Source organism: Staurois parvus, unplaced genomic scaffold, assembly GCF_062004578.1.
Source record: "Staurois parvus isolate SC_StPar_1 unplaced genomic scaffold, SC_StPar_1.0 ptg000177l, whole genome shotgun sequence".
Taxonomy (NCBI): domain Eukaryota; kingdom Metazoa; phylum Chordata; class Amphibia; order Anura; family Ranidae; genus Staurois; species Staurois parvus.
Window position 1 is genome coordinate 4,083,329 of NW_028317973.1, and position 18,515 is coordinate 4,101,843.

An 18,515-nucleotide genomic window follows, 5' to 3' on the forward strand; every position below is an offset into this window, starting at 1 on the left:
TATCTATCATCCACATAAACAAAATTCAGCCTCCTGGCTCTCTCAGATATACAAAATCTTCCACTGGCCTTCCTCTTCAGGCTTACGTCTGACTCCTGCAGACTCTTTCAAAAATGGCTCTCGCACACAGCTAGCCACTAGCACACAGCTACTCCCAAGCAGCCCCTTGCTGCTTTTGGCTTCCACCTCTCCTAGGTGAAGCCCACCTGACTTCAAGGCAGTGACCTCCTGCCTGCCGGGGTGGAGCCCTCCTGACTCCTGTCTGCTGAGGTGGAGCCCAGAACCCTGGTCCTGACTCTATGAAAAGGCCTGCACACACCTGTGCAATCAGTCTCCTGGCCATTTCCAAAACCTGGTCCCAGGATTGGAGATGTCATCCCTCCCAGATCTCTTTGAAATCTCCAGGCTCCAGATCCCAAAATGGACCTTACAAACAAAGGAGGAAAGTGAAAAGCCACTTTCCTCCATATTAAACACTTACCCTGGAGCCCCTCAACCTGCCTTGTTGAGAACCCTGGGTGACAGATCGCCACACTGTCACAATATATATATATACAGTGGGGATCGAATGTTTGGGCACCCCAGCTAAAAATTTGTATTAATGTGCATAAAGAAGCCAAGGAAAGATGGAAAAATCTCCAAAAGGCATCAAATTACAGATTAGACATTCTTATAATATGTCAACAAAAGTTAGATTTTATTTCCATCATTTACACTTTCAAAATAACAGAAAACAAAAAAATGGCGTCTGCAAAAGTTTGGGCACCCTGCAGAGTTAATATCTTGTACTGCCCCCTTTGGCAAGTATCTTTCAATTCTTGTTTGAGGTATCTTTGCCCATTCTTCCTTACAAAAGTCTTCCAGTTCTTTGAGATTTCTGGGCTGTCTCGAGGTGTGTTTAGGATCATTATCCATTTGTAGAAGCCATCCTCTCTTTAACTTCAGCTTTTTCACAGATGGCATCAAGTTACCATCAAAAATTTGCTGAAATTTTATTGAATCCATTTTTCCTTCTACTCGTGAGATGTTCCCTGTGTCACTGGCTGCAACACAACCCCAAAGCATGATTGATCCAACCCCATGCTTAACAGTTGGACAGAGGTTCTTTTCATTAAATTCTGTGCCCCTTCTTCTCCAAACGTACCTTTGCTCAATCCAGCCAAAAAGTTCAATTTTAACCTCATCGGTCCACAGAACGTGTTTCCAAAATGCATCAGGCTTGTCTATATGTTCATTTGCAAAGTTCAAACGATGATTTTTGTGGTGAGGACGTAGAAGAGGTTTTCTTCTGATGGCTCTTCCATGAAGACCATATTTGTACAAGTATCTCTTTATAGTGGAATAGTGTACCACAACTCCAGTGTCTGCCAGATCTTTCTGGAGGGATCGTGCAGTCAAACGTGGGTTTTGAATTGTTTTTCTCACAATCCTGCGAGCTGTTCTGTCTGATATTTTTCTTGGTCTTCCAGATGTTGCTTTAACTTCCACTGTTCCTGATGACTGTCATTTCTTAATTACATTCTGAACAGAGGATATTGACATCTGAAAACGCTTTGCTGTCTTCTTATAGCCTTCTCCAGCTTTGTGAGCGTCAACTATTTTCAGTTTCAGTTTTCTAGACAACTGCTTAGAAGAACCCATGGTGCTGATTGTTGGGGCAAGGTCAGATGAGTCTGGGCATTTAAAACCTTTGAGATTGACATCACCTGGCCTTCCCAGACGATGATTGAGAACAATCCATGACACTGGCAGGTCTCAGCTTGGCAAAGGGGGCAGTGCATGCTATAAATTCTGCAGGGTGCCCAAATTTTTGCAGACGCCATTTTTTTGTTTTCTGTTATTTTGAAAGTGTAAATGATGGAAATAAAATCTAACTTTTGTTGACATATTATAAGAATGTCTAATCTGTAATTTGATGCCTTTTGGAGATTTTTCCATCTTTCCTTGGCTTCTTTATGCACATTAATACAAATTTTTAGCTGGGGTGCCCAAACTTTCAATCCCCACTGTATATATATATATATATATATATATATATATATATATACACATACACACACATGGGTATGAAAAAGTATTCATACCCCTTCATATTTTCCACATTTTGTCATGTTACAACCAAAAATGTAAATGTATTTTATTGGATTTTTTATGTGATAGACCAACAAAGTGCCACATACAGTTGTGTTCAAAATAATAGCAGTCAGACATCACTAACCTGATCAATCACTGTTTTTGGTAGAAATGATATTTCTACATGGCAAATAATTTACTAGCAGGTGTAGTAGAGTAATAGAAATCCAACAGACCCAACAGTCATGACATGCATGCTGCCGATTCTGTGTAATTGAATCACTAATTGAAAGGGGCATGTTCAAAATAATAGCAGTGTGGAGTTCTATTAGTGAGGTCATTCATTCTTTGAAAAACAGGTGGCAATTATTGCCCTTATTTAAGGAAGGAAGGCAGCAAATGTTGTACATGCTGGTTACAGTGCATTTCTCTCTGAAATTCTGAGGAAAATGGGTCGTTCCAGACATTGTTCAGAAGAACAGCGTACCTTGATTAAAAAGTTGATTGGAGAGGGGAAACCATATAAAGAAGTGCAGAAAATGATAGGCTGCTCAGCTAAAATGATCGCAAATGCTTTAAAATGGCAACCAAAACCTGAAAGACGTGGAAGAAAGTGAAAAACTACCATTCGAATGGATAGAAGAATAGCCAAAATGGCAAGGACTCAGCCAACAATCAGCTCCAGGAAGATCAAAGAAGGTCTAAAGTTACCTGTGAGTACTGTTACAATTAGAAGACGCCTATGTGAAGCCAAGCTATCTGCAAGAAGCCCCCGCAAAGTCCCACTGTTGAAAAAAAGACGTGTGCTGAACAGGTTACAATTTGCCAAAGAGCACATTGACTGGCCTAAAGAGAAATGGAGCAACATTTTGTGGAATGATGAAAGTAAGATTGTTCTTTTTGGGTCTAGTGGCCGGAGACAGTTTGTCAGACGATCCCCAAACACTGAATTCAAGCCACAGTACACTGTGAAGACAGTGAAGCATGGTTGCGCAAGCATCATGATATGGGGATGTTTATCATACTACGGTGTTGGGCCTATTTATCGCATACCAGGGATCATGGATCAGTTTGAATACATCAGAATACTTGAAGAGGTCATGCTGCCTTATGCTGAAGAGGAAATGCCCTTGAAATGTGTGTTCCAACAAGATAACAACCCCAAACACACCAGTAAACGTGCAACATCTTGGTTCCAGACCAACAAGATTGACATTATGGAGTGGCCAGCCCAATCCCCGGATCTTAATCCAATAGAAAACTTGTGGGGTGACATCAAAAATGCAGTTTCTGAGGCAAAACCAAGAAATGGAGAAGAACTGTGGAATGTAGTCCAATCATCCTGGGCTGGAATACCTGTTCACAGGTGCCAGAAGTTGGTTGACTCCATGCAACACAGATGTACAGCAGTTCTCAGAAACAGTGCTTATACAACTAAATATTCATTAAGTGATACAAAGGAAAGCAAAATCTTCAAACATTTTTCAGTTTATATAGTGAGTGTTTGAGTTTGTAAAGATGAATACAAACACTGCTATTTTTTGGAACAGTCTAATATTCACTTTTCTTCAATTTTTTTTAGAGGAACAACACAAATTTGATATATATTTCTTCATGTTGTGATTTGGAATAGAATGTGTAGAGTTCCCAATGCATTTGTGTGTATGGAAATAAAAGCTATTAGAAGGATTTTGAGCTTTATTCACTTTTTTCAACACACTGCTATTATTTTGAACACAACTGTATGTGAGTGTAATACTGATGATTCTAATAAAAGTGTTTTTAAATGCTGCACTTAGAGGCACCCCCTTGTGCTCTCTCTTGTCAATACAGTAAGGATCCATTCCAGTCTTGTTGGTGAAGGTGTCTATATGGTGTACATTTTATGGACTAATTGATCATTTTGGACTTTATGGACTCATACATATCTTACTAATGTCCCATGTGGATTAGGCTTGCGCCATAGAATTTTACCTATAGCCTGAAAAAAATAATGCAATCACCAGATTGGTAAGCTGCAATATATTATATTTTTGTTATTGGCTTTGGATATGCTGTAGGAGAGTATTCTTGAATCGGGGTTAGTGCTGACCCCTCTAGAAAACACAGACCCAGTGATAGTTGTTTTCTTTGCTAGGCCACTTGTGCCATCTGGTTGAACTGAAAACACAATTCTATGATATGGTTATATGTGGTTCAGAATTTAGCTGCATACAACCAATATTTTTTTAACATGAAAGCATTAAAAATAGATTTCTTTTTTTTTTTAATTCAAAAGACGCTAACTAAAGATAGGTTCATGCTTAGCGTGTGCTTTACTCTGTGATTTTGTGGATAACAACACAGTCTGCTAAATTATTAAAAGATCAAACCAAGGAAACGGTTATATATTGTGTTTTTGTTCTTTGCTCTGCATTTATACAGTTTAAGTCATTTTGCGCTACAGAAAAAAAAATTACACAGCCAAAGCAAAATTACTCTGTGGTGTCAGGGGAACATACATTCAGAAAATGTTTAGTTTTAGAGAGGCTTATTGCATTGCTATCACAGACAAATATTATATGCACCATCAGGAGTTGATTTAGACTGAGGATTGGCTGTGCTTAAGTAACAGTCCAAGTGTAGTCCCCAGACTTTCTATTACAATCAATAACAACAGCTTACCATTTTATAGAATGCTGGTAGCATATGCAGTCAATTCATTTCTGTTTTGGCAGATTTATCCCTCTAAACAGGTCTCCACCCTGCAGGAATGAAGTAGGGAACCTCAGGAGAATTATTTTACTTGTCCAGAAATCTTAGCAAATTATTTGCCTCATGTATTTCAGAGACAGCTGTTATTCTAAAGAGGTCACCTGTTAAAAAATATATAGCAAAATCACATGCCATCTGCCACTCAATGGAACTTCAGAAGGTTATAAATCTCCTACAAATCTAAAGCACAAAAAAACACATCTTAGTATGAATCTTAGGGCATACCAGAAAAAGAATAATGCCTTGCATGTATGATTCTGAGCATCAGCAAAGGGTAGGTTGGATCCCAGACAGGAAACTGAATAGAGTTTGCATGTTCTGCCTGTGCAGTTTACTCAGATTACTCCAGTTCACAACCACACTCAAAAGACAAACTTGTATTCAGGTGTCTACGGGGAGTTCTATGCTAGTTGAAATGTTGGTCTGCCTAGGCTGGAAAAGGGGTTAAATTCCAGGACCTCACTTCCTGCCCTTTTGATTAGGGGCAGCTTTTCACCCCATTAATAGAGGGAAGGTCCAGTTCGGAGGGAACCCTTGGAAGAGAGGACATACTAAGTGCATGCAGTCAAAGAGCTTGAGAGCCAACATGTAACCCTACAAGATACCGGGGTTCTGGTGGACACTACCAGTTGTTGGAGATCACCAGTCATGGGCTAACACTTCCAAAAGGTATGCCTGGGCAGCCACCTCCATTAGTTAGTTTAGGATCTGGACTATGCTATGTCTGTTATTTATTTTGCCACAAAGTTACAGTAAACTTTATTAAACTGTTCCAAAGCCTGGTCTGACTTTATTCTAAAGGGGTTTATGATGGTCTTTCGCGTATGAAAGAACAGGGCCAGCAAAGCACATATGGGGTATGAAGCAAGGCTACTACAAAGGGTTAACTAGGCAGGAAAGTTGGAGAACAGTTGCTATGGGTAACCAAAGACTGGTGGAGAGTGTACAGCAGCCTGTTATGAAGCACAATACCTGGCATGGCAGGAAGGTCCTTCCGTAGTGAATGAGTCAGTGATCTGGCTGCCTTTCCAGCGGTCGTTCCCTGAAGGTATTGGGGCCCAACCCGTGTTACGGAGACCCATAACCTAGCCACATGGTATGGGAGAACTGAAGGAGTTAAGAGGGAGCAAGTATTAGGTACTTTCTATATGCTCCACAGGACCCCATTCTGTCACTGAGAATAAGGTGGCAGAGGTACACTGGACAGGTGGAGAGGACATGGGCTCAGCGGTGTCCCTCCTAAATACGGTATACTACAAGGAAGATGTGTAGTGACACAGAACGTAATGCCTCACAGAGGAACTCTGTAGGTCACACAGCTACACAGTGTATGACTCATCTCTGCACCAAGATACCCCCACAATGTTGATGGCACATTAACATGGCCCTGCATGGTCCCAGGCATTGATGAGTACACATAAAAAGAAAGGTACCACAATGTGCAAGGTGAAGAGGCCCACAAACTGGTAGGTTAATTGGCCCCTGTATGAATTGGTGTGTATGTATGCATGTGTGATTGGGACCTCAGATTGTCAGGGCAGGGACTAATTTGAACTCAAAGTATGTAAAGTGCTGGATAAATTGTCTGTGCATATAAATACCTATAACAAAAAATATATATAAATTTTGGTCTATTTTTGGAGATTTTGCACTTTCTGGCTAAGTTTCAGATAAAGCTGTGCATGTTACAGACTATACTTATTATTACTACATAAAGTTGGCCAAACATGTTGCTGTCTTGATTGTACAATTGCCTCTAGATTTACCAACTACTGTATGTAATATGTGGTTATATCATGTCAGGATATAAAGTAAACAAATTGTTCGAGTAGGTCCTCCTCCTACTATAAAGCTGCTGTCCCGATGATGGCTCTAATCTATGAATTTTTTTCATCGGTGCTTGTGTTTGCTACTCCAAGGAAAACGATATACTAGGAAGAATTGAAGGGCAGTGCAACAATATATTTTTTTCACTAGATACTTGTAGCACAACAAGCCCTATTGAGCAAACATATAAAAAAAAAAAAAAAAAAAAAGCAACTATGCCCTGTTAGGCTCTTCTTTAAACAGTTTGACATGCATCCTTTTGGTCAGCAGAATCTCAAACAATATTACAGCTTTTCCCAAGATTGAAAGAAATTATTGAGAGGTGCACTAATGTGAAAAAAAGGAAATTGCAAAAATGACAGAATAATAGCAAAATATTGGCAGTGCAGATCATCCACAATCAAGTGCCTCAAGCAAAGTGGCCTTATAACTTGCTGCCTCATCACTAGTACTTATGATATTTTGTTTCTAGCCCTTTAATATAAAATAAACTATAACTGTTTTATGTTGGCTTAGGAAAAAAAAAAGATAAAGCTTGAACTAAATTATGACGGCACAGTGGTGCTCATTACATACACTCTGACTATATAATGAGGGTTAGAGTGCTTGTTTGCATAATATATGACTTTACTCTGACTATATATCACTCTCTGCATATGGAATGAGATCATTACTTTGGACTCCTACAATCACTTGCCAGGTTGTCATAGTATATCATCGCTAACACTTCCATACACTAGAGTTATAAGATGAATCAACCATATATGCTGCCTTCTATGATACCTATTGCTTGTTTTTTTTATTTAACTTGCATTGCATGTTGCTTCTTTTAGTATCATGTATCTACATAGATCCTGGGACTTGTGCTGTTGAACCCCCTCAGGATCGATCAGGATCTATATAGTCAGTTGCTGGGTTTAAGATGGAGGGGACACTGGCTGGTGTCCAGAAGAAGAACGGTCTGACCACTAAGTTCTCCATATCTGCCTAGTTTGATTCTGAGTATTCTACAATAGCCCTTCCTTTTTGCAGTTCCAAAAAAAAAAAAAAAAACAACAAAAAAACGACAACCCTCAGACTGATCATTGGAGTAAGGAGAGGAAGTTGTGCACACTTGGCTACAGGAAATGCAGTGTGCTTGGCTATAGCAGAAAATCTAGGGGAAAGCCTGGGCTAGTATACATTTTCTTCCTTTGTAGATAATGGCTCTCACCGTGGTTCCTTGGAGTCCCAAAGCCTTAGAAATGGCTTTGTAACCCTTTCCAGACTGATACATGTCAGTTACTTTGCTTCTCATCTGTTCTTGAATTTCTTTAGATCGCGGCATGATGTGTTGCTTTTTTAGATTTTTTAGCGTGCTCCACTTTGTCAGACAGCTTCTATTTAAGTGATTTCTTGATTCAACAGGTATGGCAGTAATCAGGCCTGGGTGTGGCAAGTAAAATGTAGCTCAAATTTCCATAAAATGGGGTTAATCATAGTTCATTCATGATTTAGCGAGGGGGGTGGTAAATGACTTTTTCACATAGGCACAGGTAGGTTTGGCCAGCATTTTTCCCTTAATAGATGAAATCATCATTTTAAAAACAGCATTTTTTATTTAATGTTGTTACATTTGTATAGTATTAAAATGTGTTTGATGATTTCAATCATTTGTAACAAATATGCAAAAAAGAAAAAAAAAAAAAAATCAGGAAGGGGGCAAATACGTTTTCACTGCACTATATATACACACTACTTATTCCTGGCTTTGCCGATTCATGAGTTAATTCCAGTCTGGTGGTACATAACTTTATTGCATTGGCATATTTATTATACCATCTAGCAGACTGTGTCTGAGCCTACCTTCTGTGTGTTCATTTACTGTATGCCCAAACCACCATTTATTCTAACCCATACTAATACTTTAAGTTAATTTACTACTAAATGATCTTTATATTTATCTCTGAACATGATGTATTAAATTTGGCCAGTGAAAGTTTTTGGTACAAGACTTTTGGCCCTGAAAATAAGTGAAAATTATATAGTGTTCAAATATCATTATGGAAGGGGAGGGGGCTTGGATGGCAATGTGATAGGACTTTCACGCTGAACATTCTGCCAAGTATCCTTTATAATCCACGCTGTTGGCAAATGAGCACTGCTCTTTTGAAGCAAATACCATTCTATCCTTCTGGTCAGAACCTCTAGTACCATTCAGGTGTGTATATATCTTCACAATGTCAGCATGACAAAAGTTCAAGACTCTGTACCCAAGATGGCACTGGTGCCCTGCTCCCTAGATTCAGCAAGGAGAGGAACAGAGACACTACAACAGGAATGTAAAAATTTGCCAGGACTCCAGCCAAAGAATCTGTCTGCACTGTTGGCTTTCACAGCTGGTATCCTACTGCGCTGCGCTTTGTGAATAGGCCGCAGTCCTCTGGGACCTGTGAAATGTCCCCTCCCCAACAAAGTGCCAAATGTGGCAGTGGAGGAGGGAGGAGGAGGCCGCTAAGCAGGGGAGAACTTCACTTGAAATGTGTTCTGCACAACTAATCAAAGATCAAAATACAAAAATTACAAGATTTCAGATGTACTGTATATGGGCCAAAAAAGGAAGCATATCACCTATCCTGGAGAATCTGATGTCTGACAAGTTCTACAATAAGCTTTTCAACAGTAACATTGGTGCTTTCCATGGTTTACCTGGGCTCGGCATCTTTTGACCAAATCTTAAACTTGGATTTAAACCACAAGTTCAAATTTACCATTAAAATACTTCCCAAACCCTAACCATCTAACCCCTGACCATACCCTCTAACATAATCCCTCACATAGGGTATCTAGGCTCTGTATTTTTATTGGCTAGGAGCATGCATAGTGAGTGTTCTATATGTTTAACAATACAAGTATGTATTAACCAATGAAGAAAACCAACTAATCCCCTGACAATGCCTTATTTTCTCCTTGGGTCCATGGGACCAGGATCAGCAAACACTCCCTAGACCAAAGACCAAAGTGCTGGCTCATGATAACACAGTCATGTAAATCTCAGTGCTTACACAGTAAGTTTTCTCTTTTGGATTGTGTGTGTACACATGGTATGCTGACCTTGAACATTGCAAAGCCACCGCCAGATTATCTAGCTGGAAAGCTTTTGGTGTGAATATTAAATATTAAATTTACCTGTAATTAACCATTAACTGTTATGACTGTGACGATGGCGGCGTCAGACCCCTGCTCTTCTCACCAAACTCGTGACCGAAGGACTAGCCAATCTAAAACCGTGCTGTCACGTGCGTAACAATGCCATGCCCAGCTGCACTCTGCACAAAGATTTTCCAGCTAATTGACCACAATCTGTGTACCTGCAGCCTGGGAGAGATTGTTACTAGGTCAGGTTAATTATGCAATGTCACCGCAGACAGATGTATGCAGATGTTTAACCTCCCTAGCGGTCTGATTATGTTTAGATTTCTGTGCTCAAAGCGGAACTTTTTTTGCATGGAAATAAGTATTTTTTTTATTGTAGACCTGTAATTTTTAGGAATAACTCACTGAAATCTGTCCAAACAAGAGTCTAGTAAACATCTCGGGTATGATAAAATTTGAAACACAAAATCATAAATTGTAATTTAATAATCATAAAAAATAATATAATAATAATAAATTTAATTCAATAATATAATCAAACCAAAAACACTGAAATTTGAAATATAGCGCCAAGTTAGCACATCACTGAGCAAAGTCACAGAATCGTTTTCAGTGTCTGATGATTTCCCCACGAATCATTATCACTCAATTCTGCAAGTGGTTCTAATTTACTATCACTGTTTTCTAGCTGGTCTAAAACCAATTTTGACCTAAAGTGACGCTTTTTGGATGCCATGGACCTTTCTCAGTTTCCAGGCAGAAAAAAACGGTAAAAATGTAGGCAGGGCACAGGACAAAGCACTCGGGACAAAATGTATGTGAAATAGTTTGATACAGTAATGGAATACTATGTGATTTTAGTGAATTTAGAATGTCAAGTTTTGTCATTTTCAAATTTCCCGCCATTCCGTCACCATACGTCCTGACGTCGCAGGGGACGGAACCCAGATGACAGATGCCAGCATCCGCTGGAGGACATCCGCAGGAGGGACATCGCGGGAGTGCAGGACAAGGTAAGTGATCAAGAGATCCCGGAGCAGCGCCGCACGGTAAGCCCGAGTGTAGCTCGGGGTTACCGCTTGTGGTACTGAAACTTTACCCCGAGTGTAGCTCGGGAATACCGCCAGGGAGGCTACAACACACAGTAGTGCTCTTAAGAGGCAGGGATTCTTAGTTTGCATTAAAGAGCTTTAGAAGCAGTTCAACACTTTCAGAAAGTAAGATTTATTGCTAAAAGGTCAAAAGGGTGCAATAAAAATAATTTACAGAAAAAGATGTAGCCAATATATTTATATATATATTTATATATATATATATATATATATATACAGAAAGCAATAACACAGCAAAGAGATAACAGAAAGAAGTTTAGAGAGATAAAGTATTTGCCATCAGCCTTGGTTTAGCAGCTCAAGGTTCCTGAGCAAAAGGGCCTTTATCTCCCAAAGTTGGTCCCTGGTGTTAAAAGGGAGAATTCTTCAACTTAGCTCAACTCAGCTCAACTTAGCGCCAAGCATAACAGCCTTTTTCTAGGAACTCAGCAGGGTGTCTCCTTGAAGCAGAGAACCAATCGTCTCATTTGGGGAGAGAGTTGTAGGCAGAGACCCCAGCTAGAACCAAAATCCCTCCCAGCTTATATCATGACCCATAACATACCCTTGGTGCATTTAGCAGCCTAGCCACTAGTAGATTAATATGCAGAAGCATCTGCTGAACGTCTAGATATGAAATATGACATACCTGCTTGGGGCGGTTAAGGAGATATCTTTTTCTGCTCTCCTGTACATTCCAGCTAGGGGGTGTAATATATCAGGCGACTTGTATTAAAGTGGCCGATCTGAATATATGCTTGGTTTTTATGCAAGTCTTCCATATCTCCAGATGTAAAACAGACTCACATTTAAAAATCCACTTTTCCATATAATTTTTTATAACTACCTGGAATGTCTTTGAAGCTCAGTGAAGGACTGGTTTTATGGCTTTACGATATCCCAGATTGAGAAGCTAACAGACATCCAGGCACCAGCTAGGTTGGGATTTATAACCATGGAGCCCTCCCACTGGGGCCTGTTGCCTTTTGAACTCAGCATACACACACAGACCACATTCCTGAGGGAGGGGGGAATTGGAGGAGGGAAACTGGTTTGGGAGTAGAAAGGATACAAGATGGAGGATCCTTAGCAAGACTCACACACTTGACTTCTTCCAAAATGCCCTTATAGCGTTAGACAGGCATTTTACAAGAGTTAAAATCGCTCCTCAAACGCCGTATGTGCGGTCTTGAGGCATTTTACAAGCGTCAAAAGTGCACCACAAATGTCTATAATGAACTTAATGGTATTAACACCCCACAAATGCCTGCCAGGCCTTTGAGGAGAGTCACCATAGACTTGAATGGAAGGAGTTGAAAGGCTTCAACTCCTGACTCAACATGAGGTGTCAATTTTGACACGATACGACACTAACGCTTCAGTGTAAACGGCACTGTATGCTGCCACATGTATCTTTTTCATAGGCATTTGAGGAGCATTAAAAATGCCCCTCAAACGCCTGCTTTAAACGCTAGTGTGAACTGAGCCTTATAACCAACCCTAGCACTACTCCTAAATTAACTCTGAACATTTCACCTAAAATGAACTATAAATGCCTCTTCATCCTCTAAGATTGAACCATAACACCTAAAGCAGCACTTTAAGTAACCCTTTAACATTTCATATATTTCTAACACTTAGTTCCAACATTAAAACGTAACTTAGCCCTTAAACTCAGCCAAATAATTACTGACCTAAGGGCTGGTTCACACCAGGAATGAGTGCGTTCCTGTGCAGTCCCTGTGTGATTTGAGTGCAGTGTGTTCTCAGCCTATTCATTTGAATGGTCTGAAATCACACTGCACCATACCAAAAGTAATGTAAGCACTACTATAAAAAACACATTGCAACCAGATCACGAGGTACTTCTGTTCCATCTGATCAAGAGAAAGAAAAAAAAATGCACTGCGTTTGGGGTGTTACCATCATTGCAATGACACCCCCTGCAGATCTCAAGTGCAATGTGTTTTGAATGTGGTGCAGGAAGTGCACATGAAACGGGGGTTTCCAGCACTGGTGTGAACGGGCCCTTAAGCCTATTATAAAAATAGTGCAGCGCTAAAATGTGATACAATAGTGTAAAAGGTTAATAATTCCACAATAAAAAGTCCCCGCAATTCCAGATTGGTGAAAGTGCCTTGTGATAAATAGAAATGCGCACTCACCAGAAGTGCACTATTAAAGTGCAATGAACAAATTGCTTCCTGGTATGGGCCGAAATACACATCTGGATCAGCAGGCAGGATGATTTCCCTCTCAGAGTGGATCAGGTTCAGGAACACTAGTAGGTTAATGCTCCAGACCAGAGTTCCCCTTTAGAGATAAGTAGGTGTAGCTCTAATGGTGACAGGTGCCTGCCTTTCTGGATAAACCCGAAGCAAAAGGTGTTTGAAAAAGATTCTCCCCACACGGGGTCAAAGCAAAAAGGCGCCCATAGTGTAGTAGGATAAAACAAATTTATTGAGCAGATAAGCAGGGATGCATCCAAAAACATATAAGGAAACGGTAAGATCAGACACTGACCGTCCCAAAAACGTAATGGCCGCCAGAGCTCCACGATGCTCCGACGGCGTGACGTCAGCGGCGCGAGCAGGCTCCTCCTGCAGGCCCTTAAGCCTAACTAGTATGTAAACAGTAAAGAAAACTTCAGGCAAATGTAAAGACAGATTATTGCAGCTATGGTCTCACTGGTCATGCAATTTAGTAAATAGAATGCAGCACTATATTCAATAATCAATCAGTATATTTGTTTAATATAACCGATGTTAGTACTAGATTTTAACTTGATATCAGCCTCTTGCATTCCCCTATACAGCAGGCTGTCCCATGAAGACTGAAATTGAGCTCTGCAGTTACTTTTGCAGAAATTATTTTCTTATTTTGGGTCACAATCCTGAGCAAAGTCCTTTCTTCTCTTTCAGTTTACCATGTTGAATGTGCTTATACTTATCAGATGACATTTTCCCGGAAACCGCATATGTCATCATAACCTTTGATACTGTACCTCGGGACATGGCAAATAAATTGCCAACTTCAGGTCACAGAGGCACCAGCTATGCGTGCTCCAACAATTTGCCCTTTTTGAAACTCAGTAAGCTCTGACATGACTCCGTATTACTAGCAGTGCATGCAGTGAATGATGAAAGTGAGGCTTTCTACCTGTTAGCTAGGTGTCTCATCACACAGCGGAAGCAAAAGAATGTTACATCACTTCCACTTTCAAAGCAAAACATGTTGTCATTTTCACACCTGCAAATCATGTAGTGTTTCTGTTTTTTTGTCCAACCCTTGTATAAACAACTCTTGTTGCCACCTCTCAGCTTGTGAGTTGCCAAAAAGCTATAAAGTTATAATAACCGAGGTAGAAACTGGGAAGATAAAAAAAAATACTTTTCTCCCAACTGCAGCAGACTATAAAATATAGATTGTCTACTCAGGTCTAATCACAGGCACCAATTGGGAGTGCCAAAAAAACCTTTTTTTAATAAGGAAGGGTAAGATTTATTCAAAAAGGTAATCTGGTCATACACGGATTGATATTTGGTATGTCAGCAAGGACCGGCTTGATCAACTTCTGTTGATGGGAAATGCTGGTAAACTTTTGTTGATGAGTGGCTGCAGCCGAAGATCAGCGTATTCTGACGGCAGCGGGTCCCACTGTCGGGATACTATGTCCTGGCAGGGCAGAATCCTTCATCCACCTTGTTTGTGTGGGTGGCAGAACCTGTTCTTTTTATCATTCAAAATGCTGGCTGAACAATAAGATAAAACAAAAAACAAAACTATCTATTGCCAGGCTTTACAGACACATCTACTTTATTTCATTTCTCTTCCATGTGGTGCCATTGCTGACAGCATGAAATGGGAAGGGGAGTATACTTTCCCTTATAGGTAGCCTGAAGTATTGGCACTAAAATTTTACAGCACTGGGAACATGACACTGGAAAACACCATGGTTTCTGCAGAGTGCTGGGTATATTTCATAATGTAGTACAAAGAACAATGGTGTGAGAACCACAATGATCATTCAGGTTTCACCTTTCTTCAATTTATAGAAGTCAAAACCGTGAAAGATGAGTGCTGAATGGTTGCTTTAGGAAACTATATTTATATATGTTTGGACCGAGCATCTAGATTATATATATCATATGTGCATGTCCTCTATGTATTTTCAAAATTCAAACAATAATTTTTACATCTATAAATCAACTATCACACCATCACAGTATGAACAGCATAACTGCCATTAATTGAGGTCCATGAGTTCACAATATCGCTTCCCCTTTGAACAAAAAGTGAAGAGAAACTTTAGATCGTCATGAGTCTGATTATCCGAACAATATACAATGTGAAAGGTTTAAATTCTCCTACTAAGACATAAGATACTTTGAGAAATCCATCAACTTTCTACTGATGTAGTATTTCTACAAGAGACACACCTATCATATGATACTAATGTTAAATTATACTCAAGGCACTATCCAACGTGGTACTACACGGACTCACCAATAAAGAGGGCTAAAGGTGTAGCAATTGGGTTCTCAAAAAATATGAGCTTTGATTTGGAGGAGAAATTAGTGGATCCAGAGGGCGGTTTCTCTGTTTAAGAGGGAAAATGTGGGGACAAATACACACACTGGCTAATATTTATTGTCCGAATCAAAATCCAGCAGTATTTATGCGAGGAGTGTTGGGGAAAATCATGGATTTTAAGAAGGGCAGTCTTGTGCTGGCAGGAGAATTTAATTTTTGTTTGGATACGTCTTTGAGTGCGCAGAATGGAGGAGGTAAAAAACTAACAATGTTGAAAAAAGTTACATCAATACCAACTTATAGATACCTGGAGGGTGAAACATCCCAGAGAGAGAGAGAAAGAGAGACTATTCCTTCTTCCCTATGACGCGTAAGTCGTGTTCAAGGTTGGACTATATAATGATCGAACATAGACAATTGGACCTATTGGTTAAATCTAATATAGAGGTTATGTCTATCTCAAATCATGCTCCAGTCACGACAAGACTAAAAGTGGGAGGAGATTGGAATAAAAGGGCCATGTGGAGATTAAATAAAATGATTATACAGGACCCTGAGGTAGAAAGAAGGTTGAGGGAGGAAATAGAGCAATTTTTCCTATTAAATGAAACCAAAGAAGACTCGATAGCCATTATTTGGGAAGCACATAAGGTGTATATTAGGGGAATTTTGATAGCTATAGGGGCCAAAAAAGAAAGAAAGAATGGAAGCGAAAAATAAAGGAGGTGACAGAGGAGTTATATGTCTTGGAGCAGGCACATAAAAATAAACAGGATATGGACATATACTCGAAGATCATACTTAAAAGAGATGAGTTAAAAGATCTACTGGAACAAGAAACAAGGAAAATATTTAACAGGGTTTCAACGCAAAGATACCGGAGGGGGAATAGGTGCTTATATGCTTCCCAAATAATGGCTATCGAGTCTTCTTTGGTTTCATTTAACAGGAAAATACCTGACGAATAGACTTAAGGAAAAGAAATCGAATAATTATATTGAAAAGATTAAAAATGAAAAAGGAGAACTAGTTTATTCCACCAACAACATCGCTAATGTCTACCAAAAATATTACAGTAGACTGTATGTGGATTTCAGGAATTAGGAAGGTACAGAGGATGTAAGGAGGAAGAAAACACAAGATTTAAAGGCTGCAGACCTGCCAAAAATATAAGGAGAAAAATTAGCATTTCTAGAACAACCGATATCCCAAGATGAAGTTAATATGGCCCTGAAGAATACAACAGGAGGGAACAGCGCAGGTCCAGATGGGTATACGGTGGGGTACTAGAAGAATTTAAAAATGTAATGATCCCAAAACTCTATATACAGTCATGGCCGAAATTGTTGGCACCCTTGATATTTCTCCAGGAAATCATGTATTTCTCACGAAACGTATTGCATTAACACATGTTTTGCTATACACATGTTTATTCCCTTTGTGTGTATTGGGACAAAACAAAAAAAGGGAGGAAAGAAAGCAAATTCGACATAATGTCACACAAACCTCCAAAAATGGGCTGGACAAAAGTATTGGCACCCTTTCACAACTGCGGATAAATAAGAATGTTACAAGCATGTGATGCTCCTGTAAACTCACCTGGGGCAAGTAACAGGTGTGGGCAATATAGAAATCACACCTGAAAGCAGATAAAAAGGAGAGACGTTCACTTAACCTTTGCATTGTGTGTCTGTCTGTGCCACACTAAGCATGGACAACAGAAAGAGGAGACGAGAACTGTCTGAGGACCTGAGAACCAAAATTGTGGCAAAATATCAACAATCTCAAGGTTACAAGTCCATCTCCAGAGAACTAGATTTGCCTTTGTCCACAGTGCGCAACATTATCAAGAAGTTTGCAACCCATGGCACTGTAGCTAATCTCCCTGGTCGTGGACGGATGAGGAAAATTGATGAAAGATTGCAACGCAGAATAGTCCGGATGGTGGATAAGCAGCCCCAAACATGTTCCAAAGACATTCAAGCTGTCCTGCAGGCTCAGGGAGCATCAGTGTCAGCGCGAACTATCCGTCGACATTTAAATGAAATGAAACGCTATGGCAGGAGACCCAGGAGGACCCCACTGCTGACACAGAGACATAAAAAAGCAAGACTACAGTTTGCCAAAATGTACTTGAGTAAGCCAAAAGCCTTCTGGGAAAACGTCTTGTGGACAGATGAGACCAAGATAGAGCTTTTCGGTAAAGCACATCATTCTACTGTTTACCGAAAACGGAATGAGGCCTACAAAGAACAAAACACAGTACCTACGGTAAAATATGGTGGAGGTTCAATGATGTTTTGGGGTTGTTTTGCTGCCTCTGGCACTGGGTGCCTTGACTGTGTGCAAGGCATCATGAAATCTGAGGATTACCAAAGGATTTTGGGTCGCACTGTAGGGCCCAGTGTCAGAAAGCTGGGTTTGCGTCCAAGATCCTGGGTCTTCCAGCAGGACAATGACCCCAAACATACGTCAAAAAGCACTCAGAAATGGATGGCAAAGAAGCGCTGGAGAGTTCTGAAGTGGCCAGCAATGAGCCCAGATCTAAATCCCATTGAACACCTGTGGAGAGATCTTAAAATTGCTGTTGGGAAAAGGTGTCCTTCCAATAAGAGAGACCTGGAGCTGTTTGCAAAGGAAGAGTGGTCCAAAATTCCGGGTGAGAGGTGTCAGAAGCTTATTGATGGTTATAGGAAGCGACTGATTTCAGTTATGTTTTCCAAAGGGTGTGCAACCAAATATTAAGTTAAGGGTGCCAATACTTTTGTCCAGCCCATTTTTGGGGTTTTGTGTGACATTATGTCATATTTGCTTTTCTGCCTCTGTTTTATATTTGTTCCAATACATACAAAGGGAATAAACATGTGTATAGCAAAACATGTGTTAATGCAATACCTTTTTTGTGTGAAATACTTGATTTTCAGGAAAAATATCAAGGGTGCCAACAATTTCGGCCATGACTGTATACTTGAACGCTTTAGGAGAGGGAATGGGAATAAGAGAGGAATTGCTCCAAGCACATACTGTAATTATCTTGAAATAAGGAAAGGATAGTTCACAATGTGCTAGTTATAGACCTATATCTTTATTAAATACAGATAC